We start from the raw sequence: 15,364 nt of genomic DNA, 5'->3' as shown, positions 1-15,364 counted from the left end.
TCTACGTGGGCTCAGGCTCCTCAGTTCATCTGCTCGGCTCTATTGCTCGATGGACCGGTGTGTGGCTTCCACCAGGTCCTCCTCCTCCTTCGTAGCTCTTTCTTTTCCTCATCCGCCTTTCTTTTCCTTTCCTCCTCCGCTTTTCTTTGCTCTTCCTTCTTCTTCCCTTTTTCTTCTTTTTCCTTCCTTTTCTTCTCCTCTGCTTCTTGTTTCGACTCCTTCTTTGCTTTCTGCAATTCTTCTTTTTCCTTCTCCTTCTCCTATCTCTTCGTCCTCTCTCTCCTTTGCCTCTTTTAGGGACTCTTTCTTTGCCCTTTCCAAGTCTTCTCTCTCCTTCTTTCTGCTTCATCATCCTTCTTCTTCCTCTGCATTGTCTTCTTCTTGGGTCTCCTCGTTGTCTTTTTGCTTGTCTATCCCTCCCCTTCTTCTTCTGTTTCAGTTCTATCGGTGGACCTATCCTTGTCCTGGTGAGGAGGTGACCTCTCTAGTGTTTCTCCTTCTCCTTCTTCCGCCTCCTATGCTTCCTTCACTGCCTCCTGGATGAGCGCAGTCAAGACACCTCCATACCTGATGAAGGAGGCTTTCTTTCTTTCTGTAACTTTAGAAGCCGAAGATTCTCCTCCTGCTGGTACACTTCCTAGGGCCAATGCTTTGGCCGCTTGATCAATCGTTTTTCACATGTACCCATTCCAATCCACTTCGTCTAGGGTATGGGCTGCTACATTCTCTAGCACTGGTACGCTAATTCGATGCATCAAGGAATTGTAATGTTGGCTGGAGAAAAGCACATGTATCAGCTTGGCCTGCAACCTAGCTTCTGTGTCAGGGATGTCCTGGATGCTTATGCCGTCATTTGTGAGCACCTCTTCCTTCATTTTCAGCATGGCATAAACATCCCTTTTTTGTTTCCTCTCCATCTTTGGTACCAATCCCAAAGCCTTCTCCACCAAGGCTGGATCTAACCGGACCTGTACCTGCTTTGCACCTTCTCCTCTGCCCACTGTTACAATACCACATTCTTGGTCTGGGTTGTATGTTCTGAGGAACTCCATGCACTTTAGGTGGTCTGGCTCCTGCGAGAATTTTTCAAGATACTTTGTGAGGTTTCATTGTTCCACCACCCTCGTGGCTGCTTCCTCCTTGGCCACCATGACTTCTATGTTGTGGATGGTTCGGAATTTGAGCTGGCTGAAGGCGCAGTTCTCTAGATGGATGCGGTATTGTTCCCTTTCCTCGTTTGTGAATGGGAGTCGATGGGCGCGGTCTTGCTGCGACATTTTATGCTCCTGCCATAAATCGTAACTTTCATTAGTATTTTCCACATATCAATTCGCTGATTGCAGGAAAAGAAAAACTCTATGCTTTTTGAATGAATTCCTTAGGAAGCCATGTAGATTTTCCTTTTTAGACTTGGACTTTTGCCCTTTACTTCAAAGTTTTTCATGCCCATTTTCCTACCCCGTCCGTTTTTTTTTTCATACTACATGCTTATGCTTTTCACTAGCTTTACTTTACTGTATCCCTTTTGATTCATTTCTCATCTGATTCCTTTCACCTTACCCTCCCCTTCCAACTCGAAAAGAATCCTTCCTAGGATTGAGGGTCAAAAGGTTGAGGGCTTTCGGCATGTTGGGGTAGGAGTTACTTGTGAAGGAGCCAAGTATAGAAATTTGGATTGTATTCCAGTTGAGCTGCGCGGTCCAAATCAAAGGGTCGAATTCCTACCTGCGTGATGTATGTGAGAACATCTGTGAGGAAGTCACCAGAGTCGACCCGACTCGCAATGTGGAGTTCTTCCTCTGTTAAGAGGCGGTCAAGGTAGGGATGCTCCTTGATGTGCTCTTCCATGGGTCAGCCCCGAAGAGTGGTTAACACTCTATACGAGGTGGGCGCAATGTAAGTGGGGTCATACTCTGCTGTTTTGATGGCTCGGCATTGCTCGGCGTTGGTCATTATGCGACATCCTTCAATTGCCCATTGCAGCCTAAGAGAGTACCACTACCTCAAGAAAGGTGATCCAGTGTCAGCAAGGTGTGATAACTCCGCGATTGCTTGGTTAGTGATAACAGAAGTGGTTCGTGGATCGTATGACGTGATAAGGCACTATTTAATGGCTTGCTCCTTGGAGATTTCGCTATGAATCAACTCAGCAGCGGAGCGAGAAGCTTTTGCAAATGCGAACTCAAAGGTCTCCCAGGAGCAACGCATATTGCGCACTTCCGTTGCAAAGGGTTCTTCTAATAGACCTAAGTCCAAGCGGTCATAGCTGAGGGCTAGCAACACGAAGATGGCATCGAGTCTTTTAATGCATTCCACCACGTCATCCCCGGTGTCCTCCGCAAGGTCAGCGCGGCTAGCGCTAGGAAGGATTTTCGTTCGTAGGAGGGCGTAAGGCCGACAAGTGGTTGCGGTTTGATAGAACAAGCATTTTTGACAACGAAGATGGGTGGTTGGGAGTTTCCTTGAGCCTGTAGTTGGGCTATTTGGATCATGGGTGGATTAGGGTCAGCTTCAATAGATGGACTGCGGCATTCAGCTTTGCTTTGGGGAGTCGGATTGACTTGGTCGGATGATGCCTCCTGTGACGGTGGCTGTTGCTTGCGCTGATAGGTTTGTGCGACTTTCTTGGGCCGAAGCGTAGATGAGTCGGATGGCTGGGGCTCTGGAGAGCACTGCGGCTTATGGTTTTGAGGTGCTAAGGGACGTGGACTGATCAAGCTTGAGGGTGGCGTATGAATAGTGCCTTTGGCCGTGGGGGCCTTAGGGATCCATAGTGAGGTATTTCCCTCATAGTAGCCGTGCACATGCAAGAGGGCTTTAGGGACCCATCTTTGCTTAATCACGCGGCTCTTCCTATGATTGCGTCTTGGCCTCCTAGGTTTAGAGTTCTGGGTCTTATGAGGATAGGCGCGTTGACTCCTAGGTGGTTGCGGCTGTTTAGGCACCCATTGAAAGCGAGGCTGTTGGGCCCTTGCTTTGGTCACTACGGGCTGTGGTTTATGGAAGTCGGGGAGCGACAGCTGTGCACTACCCCCCTCCTTAGTCTTGCCTACGAATATTTCTACCGATGGCTTTGCGGACGGTGATGGTGTTGCACAGCCCTTGCTGAAAGCTGTGACAATGCGCACGTTGCCTATTGCTAGGTGGATGCGCTGCGACTCATAATCAACATTGTAGTGAGTCTGCTTTTTGAAGGTTCGCCCCAGCAGTGACTCCGTGCCTGCGTCTGTAGCACTTGGCAACACGTAAAAAAGCATTTGAATAGTCTCAGACTCGATAGAAACGGCGACTCTGCACTTGCCGAGAAGTGCGTATGATTGAGCCCCATACGGGTTTAATTTGGCAATTGTGGGTTGAAGTAGTGGTTTGCTAAGTTGGATCCAATGATTGTGGGTTAAGACATTGAAGTCTGCTCCCTCGTTGATCAAGGGGTTGAAAGCGCATGTTTGCTTGGCAGTGACCGTGACACGGAGGTAAACGGGTTCTACGGCTTCCTCATCATCTTCGTTGATTTCAGTGATTGTAGCTACTCGTACTTTGACCGGTGGCTCTAACAAGGGTGGCTCATGCAAAGGATGCGTGGGAGGAAAGTACTTCTTGACACGACTGCCATTGAAGAAGCCTATTCCCTCACCGTCTAGTGTCTCAAGCTCGACATTGCCAGTTCGGCTGATCGCACGAACCTTGAAGGGTCTGAGACCTCTGAATTTCATTTTTTGCTTATGCCCCTTAACTGAATAAAGGAACACTAAGTCACGCTATTCGAACTCATGCTGCTTGACATGCTTGTCAAACCAGCTTTTGCGTAGGGCTTTCTCACAAATCAGTGCGTGGGTGGCTAGAAGACGAGTTTCTGATAGGCGTTCCAGCTTGACCAGGCGTTGCATCCATGCCTCCTTCCCTTCCCATCGTTCTTGAAGTGCTATTCTTAGGCTAGGGATGAAGAATTCTAACGGTAGAATTGCCTCAGTTCCATAGGTCAGCCTAAAGGGGGTTTGGCCGACAGCCGTTTTATAAGCTGTGCGGTAGGCCCATAAGGCTGCCATCAGCTTGTTGTCCCAGTCGCTGCGTGAGGCTGAGACTACTTTAGTCAGGACATTGATAAGAATCTTGTTAGTTGATTCTGCTTGGCCATTAGCTTGAGGGTAGTATGGTGAGGATTTGTGATGGATGATGAGAAAGGTGGATAGGAGATGTGCTATCACTTCGTTGTGTGCCTTGGTCGCTAACCAGTTCGATGGGGCAACCGAAGCGTGAGATCACTTGCTCCCATAAGAACTTGGCAGTTTTCCTAGCATCGTTTTTTTATGTGGCTCTTGCCTCTGCCCATTTTGTGAGGTAATCTGTGGCCACCACGATGTAGTTGGCTTGTGAGTACTGCGCTGTAGGAGTGATGGGTCCTATGAAGTCAATTCCCCATTTTTCGAAGGGTTGGCGAGCAATAATTGGGGTCAACTCCATTTGATCTTTACAAATTGGGACTTTTGTCCGTTGGCACTCATCACAATGCTTGACGAATCGCTTGGCATCGCGGAAAAGTGTGGGCCACCATTGTTGAGACTGCAGCACCTTCCGTGCTGTCGTGTCTCCACTAAAGTGTCCTCCAGCAATGCCGCTGTGTGCCTCCGAGAGCACATCGTGCATCTCATGCTCACACATGCACCTATGCAACAATCCGTCTTGCCCCAGCCTATAGAGTTGGCCTGCAATAAGCTGGTAGGGCTGAATCTTCAGGATCAAGCGCTTGAGTCAGGCTTTTTCTATTGGTCGCTCAAGTAGTCCGTGCTTGAGCACTTGGACTATGTCGTCCGCCCAATATGGCATTAGGTCAGCCTTAAATAAATCTCTCTCGCTGGACAGGTGGAATAAGTGGGCGTCAGGTAACTCATCAACGATGCCTTGTCCAGCGGCTTCTCCTGTGGGTATGCGTGACATGTGATCAGCCATGTAATGCTGTTTTCCCTTTTGTACCACCACAGAGAAATCGAACTCTAGGAGTAGGAGGAGCCATCGAGCTATGCGCCCTGTAGCACAAGGTTTTTTCACTAAATAGAGCAGGGCTTGATGGTCCACAAAAAAGATGAAGGGTGTGGCCAATAGATAATGCCGAAATTTTTTCACTGCGAACACTATGGCTAATCCCTCCCTTTCTGTTGTCGAGTAGTTCATCTTCATCTTAGTGAGTTGTCTGCTAGCAAAGCTCACTAGATAATCTAAGTTATGCTCACCAGGTTGGCACAACACTGCCCCCAGGGCAAACTTAGAAGCATCGATGTGCACGTGGAAGGTAATGGCCCAATTTGGGGCTCGTAGAATTGGTGCTGTTGTGAGAGACTTTTTCAATTCTTCATACGCTCATTGGCATGCCTCGGTCCACTCGAAGACAATCAGCAGCTTGTACAATGGTCTGGTGATCAGCGCGTAGTTCAGTACAAACCGCCGATAGTATCCTCTATGGCCTAAGAAGCATTGAACTCCCTTGTAATTAATTGGGGGTGGAAGGTCAACAATAACCCTGACCTTTGAGAAGTCAGTGGCAATGCCGTTCTTCGACACCACGAGTCCTAAGATGCATCCGTGCTTTACCCAAAACTGACACTTCAAGGGGTTCAAGGAGAGACGATATAGGCGACACCGTTCAAAGACTGCGTGGAGACTGTCTAATATTCGATCCAGGTCGAATGGACACACAGGTCATCGACAAAGACTTCTAACTCCTTATGAAGCATGTCCTTAAAGACAGTGCACATGAGACATTGAAAAGTGGTGGGGGCATTGGTCAATCTGAAGGGCATGACTATGTATGCAAAGATGCCCCACTCCGTGGCAAAGGTGGTCTTGTGCCTGTCGGCAGGATGCACTTAAACCTGGTTGTACCCTGAGAAGCCATCCAGAAAACTATAGGCTTCCTTGCCTGCCACCCTCTCAAGCATGTGCTCGATGTACGGCAATGGATAGTTGTCTCTCTTCGTAGCAGCGTTCACCTTCTTGTAATTGACGCACACACGAATTTTTTCGTTCTTCTTCATCACAATGACTATGGGTGATATCCAGTCTGTGTGCTCAATTTCGTAAATGAATCCAGCTCTCATTAGCTTGTCAATTTCCTCTTTGATAGCATGAGCGTGTTTTGGATTCATAGGGTACGGTCGCTGCTTGATCGGCGTCACGTCTGACATCATGGGTATGTTGTGAGTCACAATACTCGGATCTACCCCTTGTAGCTCCTCTAAGGACCAGGCGAACATGTCTATATACTCTCGCAAGAGAGCGACGAGACTCGCTTCTTCTTCACCAGTCAAGTCGTCGGCAATGAACACTGGTCGGGGTGTTTCCCCTTCCTGGGCTAGGTCTACCTCCTTGACCTTGGCTGGTTCTTCGATTGGTTCGCTTGTCTACCCTTGACGTTTGGCACCTAACAAAACTACTGCCCTATCCCCCTTTTTTGAATTTTGTGAAGTGTTTAGGGAGGTCATGCGGCTCTCGTTGTTCTTCTAATCGTGTATCCCTGGGTTGCTTTGCCTTTTCCTGCCTTAACCGTCTGCGTGTCAGGTGGACGGGTAGGTCCCCCTTGGTGCGTCTGGTCATGGGCAGCCTAGGGATCTTTGGATCACTATCCGAAGTAACTTCCGATTTAGAGTCAAACCCTCCATCTTCTCTAGAAGAGGTGGTCTCCCCTGGTGGCCGCAGTTCAGATGGCGATTCAGTCCTAAGTATTGATGTCGTTCCTAGCTAGGCTAGGCCTGCTTGCTCAAGGTCTATGGCTCCTATGCGTTCCAATCAAGCACGATCGCATTCCATGCGCATGACTCCTCGCTCTACTCTAAGGGCCTTCCTTTTCTGCGGCTTGGCGTCTGCTCGTATCTGCTCAATTTCTTGTCCTTCAGTGTCATATTCTATGGTATCTACTTCACCCTCGCTCTCATCACTGAAGGATTGGCAGTCTTCGTATTCGTCGCTGGAATTTTTGTCATCCGACTGCTCGTCGTCTCCTAGGGCTTGGTATGCCTCGTGTCGTTGGTCAGGAACCAGGGCCCAGTTATACATGAGGTTTAAATCATGCACCCTGGTCCATTGCCACTTGGAATCCTCTAAGAGATCCTGGAGTGGTTTGAAATTTGCAGCTGGGTCACCAGCTAGCTGGTTTGTTAGGTATTCCAGTATCCCCTGGAGTTCCTTTTTGTTGGAAGGTACGTGGAAGGTGACAGGCTTAGGTTTTCCCCGGCGACTTGCTGCCATCATGCAGACTGGTGTAGAGAGTGCTTCGTTGGTCTTGCTGATCATTTTGATGGCTTGCTCGTATGCCTCATGGTTTGAGAATGGCAGGTCGATTGTAGCGAGAACGTGCATCCAATCCCGCTCATCCTCTCGGCATGGTATATACTTGGTCAAGGGCCCATAGGGCTTCTTGACCTAAGTGTTCCCCTTGAGCATAGCAAAAATGGCGTCTAGGTCGACTGGTGAGGTCTTCCAAGTGTCCATCTCTATTCTTATGGCATCTGTTCTATTGCCAAGGAAGATCAAGCCGTTACCCCAATCTTCGATGACTCTAGCATTGCGCATCCAGGGTCGGCCTAGTAGGACATCGTAGTCCACTCCCTGCATGACTATAAAGTTGACAGAGAACTGGATACCTGCGATCTTCACCGGCCAATTTTTCAATACCTCGAATGGCTTCACTCTCATACTGTTTGCTAGTGTGACATTAAACCTAGCAGCTTCGATGGGCGGGTTTCCCCAAGTCTGAAGCACTGCGTGGCTAAGCACACTAACCCCACCTCCCGTGTCTACAATTCCCTTTCTTGTTGTGTCACCCAGGGCTAGGACCGGCAAGACCGCGTGCATCTCAAAGCCTTCCCAAAAGGCGTTGACATGCAAGGATTTAGGCACGGAGTGCAGCGTCAAACTTGGCAATTGCGTTTCTGCATCATGGCCTTGAGGGTCTGCCGTGACCTGCTCTTGTGACCCTTCGACCCACTGCTTAAGATCTTGTCATAGGGTAGGATGCTGCTTAAGTAGATCTCCCAGGCTAAGTGTTACAAGGGTGGTCACTAGCGTGGTCAGGAGATCGTTAGATACTCGTCCTTCCCCTAACCTAGATTATCCGGGCCAATGGCCGCCGGCTGATCTGCGGCTCTGTCGCGTCTAGGCTTGGTCTTAGCGGCACTGCTTGTGGCGTGGTTTCTTCTGCCGACTTAGGTTGAGGCGGTGATATCGGCATGCGTACACTGGAGAGGTCATCGATCTCATCCTCTACGATGGGCTCAGCATCTTTGAGGTGCTGTTGAGCCTCCTTCACCCATTCCTTCACCTTTTCTATGGCCTCTTACTGTTGCTTCGGATGCGGGTATTCCCCCACCTTAGCGCTCCCCTTTTCGGCCATCTTAGGGGCTGAAGTCTCTGCCTCTGTGTCTGAAACCTTCCTTCCTGCAGGCAGAGTCGTAGCACTCTCGATTTTTAGTGCGACTTTAGCTTCCGGTCTCTTCTTTTTCCGCATGTGGATTTTCTTCCCTATGGAGGTTGCGTCAAGATTGCTAGGTCATCGCAGAGAGATGCTGGCCTGCTTTATTTGGGCTCGGGTCATGACCCGCAATGGAATAGGTGTGGCCTCTCCATTAGGGTTTTCGACACCAAACAACCCCAATGGGACAGATGGCAAGTTGGCTGAGCTAGAGGATGGCTTTCGCTTTGGGAAATCCATGAAAAGATGGGTGATTCCGCACTCTGCGCACCTTTGGTCAGCCTTGTCTCTGTTTTGCTGCTCTCTTTCAGGGCAGCGTGATGAGACATGACCGGGGTGACCACAAGTCCAACAAGTGACTGGATCCTGCGGTTGTCCTCCTAGGCCTCTACCTCGTCCTCGTCCTAACGCCGTCACCGGCACGGGTCGATAATCCATGAGGACCGCGTTGCCCTCGTCGTCGTGTGAGACGTAAGGGTATATGTAGGTCTCTTCATCATTCGGCTCCTCCACGTAGTGTACTGGAGCGTCGCTCGGTGGATGGGTCACGTAAGGACCATGCGGTCTAGGAATGCCTGTAGGATTTATGTCCATTCTTGGGACAGCTGGTTTCATATCGTTAGGTGCGGGAAGGGCCAATGGGGCTCCCCTTCTGAAGAATGGATACGGCCTGTTCGCTAGATAAGGCTGGCCATAGGTGTTGAGATATCGAGCTCCACTCGTGATACGCCAGGGTGACCGTTGTATATTTATGTCACCGACTTGTCAGTTGCAGACGCGGTTGGTACACCGCCCATGAATAATAGCTACATGATAGCTATCCTTATCTACTCTAGTTCGTGGCTCAGTTAGTATGCCACCTTAGTTAGTTGAGTTTGGTTTGAGACCCATATATAGGGTTCTTCTATTTCTTTGTACTTGAGTTCTTTTGGCTTACACAACTAAGAAGAGAAAAAAACTGTTTTCAGCCTCCACCCTTGTGTGTCTTCCCCCATTGTGCAAGCAAGAAAGCTTCAAGCGAGACTCCTTCCTTCTCTCCCACAATCTTGTCATGGTATCAGAGCCTTGTTCGTGGTAAGGAGCTCAAGAAAGCAAGCCAAGCTCGCGGTGGTCTGGTAAGAGGAGCAGTGTTGCTTTCATTTCCTGTTTTGGGAGCAGATCTCTGCAGGTAGCACAGCCGGAAATTGCAGGAGTGCATTGTCTCAGGTTGAGACGCCCTTCGCGGTGAAGCAAGAGGGCAGTATATGCTGCGGGTAAGGGCTCTAGCCCTTGGCGACCTTGTTTTTTTGATTTGAGGCCATTTCGGGGCCTGTTTTGCAGACGGAAGTTTTCTGCACGCACTCAAGAAAAGGCTCAGTTTTATGCTGTGCGACCACTGTTCTACAGGTCGGTGAAAAGTTACTGTAGAAATTGCATCGTATGCTTGTGCGCAGAGACATTGGGAGTTTCAGAATCATCCTTGGTTCCTGTTTATGCAAAATCGTCACTAGGAAGTGACTGTGTGGTCAAATACCACTTTCGCCAGTTTTGCAGATTTGCCCTTGTGAGGGTGAAGCTGTGTTTTTTGCAGTGACAGAATTTCTTGCAGTATTCTGTAATGGCGTCTGATTCTCTTTCACAGATTGTCACTGAAAAGCTTGACAAGAACAACTTCCAGGCATGGAAGTTTAGAATGACGAATTTCCTTATGGGAAAAGGATATTGGGAATTTGTTGCAGGAAATGAAGAAGAACCAGTTCTTCCTGATGTTCCCAATCAACAACAAGTGCAGGCATTTAAAACATGGCATGAGAGAGCCAGGAAAGTTATGTATTGGCTGTCTATCAGTATTTCAGACTCTATGATTGTGCATATTCAGGATGCAAGTACGCCAAAGGAGGCATGGGATACTTTGTCAAAAATGTATAGCACAAATACGCAAGCCAGGAAAATGCAGCTCAAGCAAGAGTTGCATAATGTGCAAAGAGAAAGTATGAGCATCAACGACTACCACATGAAGGTGAAGAAGATTGCAGATGCACTTGCTTCCATTGGGTCGCCAGTGGAAGATGATGATTTAGTTTCCGTGACCTTGAATGGTCTAGGAAAGGATTATGCACAGTTTCGGACATCCATTTCAGTTCGTGAAAGATTTCCTGATTTTGAGGAGTTGATTGCTCTTCTAATTTCTGAGGAACAAAGAAATGGTGGTGCATCTTCTTCAGGAGGAACTTCAAAAGAAGCTGTCTTCTACTCAAATGCTGGAAGAGGTAGAGGCAGAGGTAGAGGAGGCCGATTTGGAGGCCGTGGCAGAAATCAGAATATGCAGCAAACTCAAGAAAACCAGTCCTATGGAGGAGGACGTGGTAACTCTAGAGGCAGGGGGAGCCAAAGAGGTCGTGGTGGATGGCAAAGAGGCCAAAATGCAAATAGTAATGTTGAATGCTACTACTGTGGTAAAATGGGTCATATGGCTAAAGACTGCTATAAAAAGCAGAATGACATCATGAATGGAAAACTGCAACAAGGGAATTATGCATCTTCTAGTAGACAGGGTGATGACAGAAATGAGCATTTGTTCATGGTGCAGCACATGAACAATTCTATGACAAGTGCCGAAGAAAGCAATGATGTATGGTATGTTGACTCAGGTGCATCAAACCACATGACAGGTCATGCAGAATGGATGGAGGATGCAAGGAAAATGGAAAAACCAGGATTTGTGGAGACTGGTGATGATACTGCACATCCTATTGTGCAGATTGGAAAAATTCCCTTGTCTATGCAGGGTGGGAAAAAGAAATACCTGTCCGATGTATTTCATGTCCCGAATATCACCAAGAATCTGGTTTCAGTTGGTCAAATGGTTGAACAGGGCTTGCAGGTCAGATTTAATCCTCATGGATGCTTTGTTGAGGATATGAAAAATAAAGGTCGCTTGATAGCAAAAGGAAAGAAGAAGGGCAGAATGTTTACATTGGATGCAGACATGTCTGAATTGAGTGCAGCAATGTTTGCACATGGGACCGGTGTAGTTGCAGATATTGATATCTGGCATAAACGCATTGGTCATGTTAATGTACAGCGACTTAAATCAATGCAGGCCCAAAATATTGTTGCAGGATTGCCTAAATTCAAGGTTGCAGAAATGCATAAGGTATGTGAAGCCTGTCAGTTTGGAAAACAGGCAAGGAAACCATTTCCTAGACATGTTCAAGAGAGTGAGAAGCCATTGGAATTAATTCACTCTGATGTGTGGACAACTAAAGCTGCATCTCTTGGAGGCTGTCATTATTTTGTCAGTTTTATTGATGACTATAGCAGAAAAGTTTGGGTGTATTTTATGAAAAAGAAAAGTGAAGTTTTTGGGCATTTCAAAACTCTTAAAGCTATGGTTGAAAAAGAAACAGGCTTGCAGATAAAATGCCTAAGGTCAGATGGAGGGGGAGAGTACCTCTCAAATGAGTTTGCAAAGTTCTTGCAGGAGCATGGCATAAAGCAGCAATATTCATGCAGTTATACCCCACAACAAAATGGAATTGCAGAAAGGAAAAACAGGCATATTGGAGAGGTATCTCGTGCCATGCTCAATGAAAAAGACTTGCCAGATTTTTATTGGGCTGAAGCAGTTGCTACAGCAGTCTACATAATGAACAGGACTCCCACTGCAGCAATACATGGAATGACTCCAGAGGAGAGGTATACTGGTAGGAAACCAGATATTTCTCATTTGAAAATTTTTGGTTGCATTGCCTATGTACATGTGCCAGATGAGCTGAGATCCAAGTTGGATCCAAAAGCTGAGAAGTGCATCTTTATTGGTTACTCTCTGCAGCAAAAAGGGTATAGATGCTATAACCCTTCTACTCGTAAGTTTACAGTGAGCAGAGATGTTGTTTTTGATGAGATGAGTAGCTGGTATAAACCAGTAAATGTGATTGATGATGAAGATGCACAAAATGGTAATGCTACACAGAATTCACAGCAGCAGTCACAAAATATTAGTGGACCTGGAGCGTCCTCTAGCAGTGGTTCACATTCTTCGCCATGGACAGGCAGATTGAGATCAGGAGAATCTTCTCAAAGCAATGCAGATAGTGGTATGCAGGTATCACGAAAAGGAAAAGAGAAGGTTGATCAGCCCATGTTTGATGTGAATGCAGGTCACTCTTATGTGGATGGTGAATCCAGTGGCTCAGAACAGAGCATTGATGATGAGTTGGGTATTCCTTCTATTGTTACACCTGGAGTAAGGAAGACCAGGGATGTTTTGAGAGCACCTGGGAGTGAACCTACTTTGCGCAGGTCTACAAGAGCTAGGTATCCTGTGGATAGGCTGAAATATGATGGATTTACCGCCATTCACTATGCATATATGGTCAAAGTGATACAGGAACCAGAACCCACATCTTTTGAGCAAGCCATGGGAAAAGAAAAATGGGAGAAAGCCATGGATGAAGAAATGGATGCCTTGGAAGCAAATGCTACATGGGAGTTAGTACCTTTGCCTAAAGGTAAGAATGCAATTGGCTGTAAGTGGGTTTATAAGGTGAAGCACAATGCTGATGGTTCTGTGAACAGATACAAGGCAAGATTAGTAGTCAAGGGGTATGCACAAACATATGGCATTGACTATGAAGAAACATTTAGTCCGGTTGCAAGGATGGCAACCGTAAGAGCAGTCATTGCTATGGCTGCATCAAAGGGATGGTCTTTACATCAGATGGATGTAAAGAATGCCTTCTTGCATGGTGATTTGCAAGAAGAGGTCTATATGGAGCAGCCACCAGGTTATGTGCATGCTGTTCATCCTGAGTTTGTTTGCAGGTTGAAGAAAGCCTTGTATGGCTTGAAGCAAGCACCTAGAGCATGGTCTGACAAGATAGGACAGTATCTTGTCACTATTGGCTTTCAGATTTCCAAGGCAGATTTCTCACTTTATGTGAGAAAAACAGAGAAAGGTATTATGCTGCTTGTCATTTATGTTGATGATTTGATTATGACAGGTGACAGTGATGAAGATATCCTTCATGTGAAAATGCTATTGAAGCAGAAGTTTGAGATGAAGGATTTGGGAGAGCTGCGTTATTTCTTGGGCATTGAGGTGATTAGATCACCAAGTGGGATACAGCTCTTGCAGAGGCAGTATGGATTGGACATGCTGTCCAAATATGGGATGACAGGCTGTAAGCCTATTTCAGTTCCTTTGGAGCAAAATGTGAAGCTGAGCACAGATGCAGGTGAGCTTCTAGAAGACCCTACTATGTACAGACGCATAGTAGGAAGTTTGATTTATATGACTATTACCAGGCCAGATTTGAGCTATGCTGTTGGATTGGTAAGTCAGTTTATGCAGGCTCCAAGGAAACCACATTTGGATGCGGCTAGACGCATACTTAGGTATGTGAAGTCCACATTGCAGTATGGACTATTTTATGAGACTGGGGTTCAGATACAGTTGCATGGATACACTGATGCTGATTGGGCTGGTAGTATTTCTGATAGACGATCTACCAGTGGATATGTATTCTCTTTTGGGAGTGCTGCAGTCACTTGGAGCAGCAAGAAACAACCTACAGTTGCCTTGTCGAGCACAGAGGCTGAGTACAGGGGTGCAGCAATGGCTGCATGTGAGGTAGCTTGGTTGCATAAGCTACTTTATGATATGCATCAGTCTACAGATGGGCCCGTTGTCATTTATTGTGACAACATGAGTAGTATACACTTGGCAAATAACCCAGTCTATCATGCTAGAACAAAGCACATTGAGGTGCATTATCACTATGTGCGAGAGAGGGTTTTACTAGGTCTTATTGATCTAGTTTATGTCAGCACAGAGGATCAGGTAGCTGACATATTCACGAAGGCATTGGGCGCAGAGAAGCTGCGCAAGTTCAGAGACCTGCTTGGTGTGCAGGAATTGGGATTGAGCTCGAGGGGGAGTGTTGAGATATCGAGCTCCACTCGTGATACGCCAGGGTGACCGTTGTATATTTATGTCACCGACTTGTCAGTTGCAGACGCGGTTGGTACACCGCCCATGAATAATAGCTACATGATAGCTATCCTTATCTACTCTAGTTCGTGGCTCAGTTAGTATGCCACCTTAGTTAGTTGAGTTTGGTTTGAGACCCATATATAGGGTTCTTCTATTTCTTTGTACTTGAGTTCTTTTGGCTTACACAACTAAGAAGAGAAAAAAACTGTTTTCAGCCTCCACCCTTGTGTGTCTTCCCCCATTGTGCAAGCAAGAAAGCTTCAAGCGAGACTCCTTCCTTCTCTCCCACAATCTTGTCAATAGGGTTGCGAGTATGGAAGTCTTCTTGGTAATCTACAATGCACGACATCATGGCCGAACCTACCGCAGCTAGTGCAAGCTCTTGACCTAGGGTCTTGACACTCGACCGGCAAGTGGTTTTTGCCACAGTACACGCATTGGACGTGTGGGCGCGTTGGTCGTCTCAACATGTCTTGCAACTTGGCTAATTCCATCTTGACCTCAGCCAAGCCCTGGTCTGTCTTGGTGCCCTTCCCCTTATCTTGGGATGATGGGATCGACCGCTCACTAGAGGCTGATGTTCTCTCTGAGCTTCGCGAGTTGGTCTCCTCAAGATTTGAGCTCCTGGAGTCCCGCTCTTTCAGCTGATCATCAACTCTGATGGCTTCCTCAAACACTCTAGCTACCACGTCCCGCTGCAAGCTTGAATTGCCTGCCAAAGCCTTATATAACTCCTCATCTCGAATTCCGCTGATGAATACAGTCAAAACTGCTCTTTCAGTCGGTCACTCGCCCAGAGGGATTCTCTTAAAGAGACTCCTCACATGGGTCATGTAGTCGCGGATGTCCTCCTCTTTCTGCTTGACGTTCATCAAGCGTACTAGCAGGTTATCGGAGTATCCGGGCTCGACGAATCTCTTGATGAA

This window comes from Lygodium microphyllum, chromosome 7 (assembly GCF_053477565.2).
Source record: "Lygodium microphyllum isolate KBCC chromosome 7, Lygodium_microphyllum_v1.1.10, whole genome shotgun sequence".
Classification (NCBI taxonomy): domain Eukaryota; kingdom Viridiplantae; phylum Streptophyta; class Polypodiopsida; order Schizaeales; family Lygodiaceae; genus Lygodium; species Lygodium microphyllum.
The sequence above is the reverse complement of the archived record's forward strand: the minus strand, read 5'-3'. Positions refer to the sequence as shown.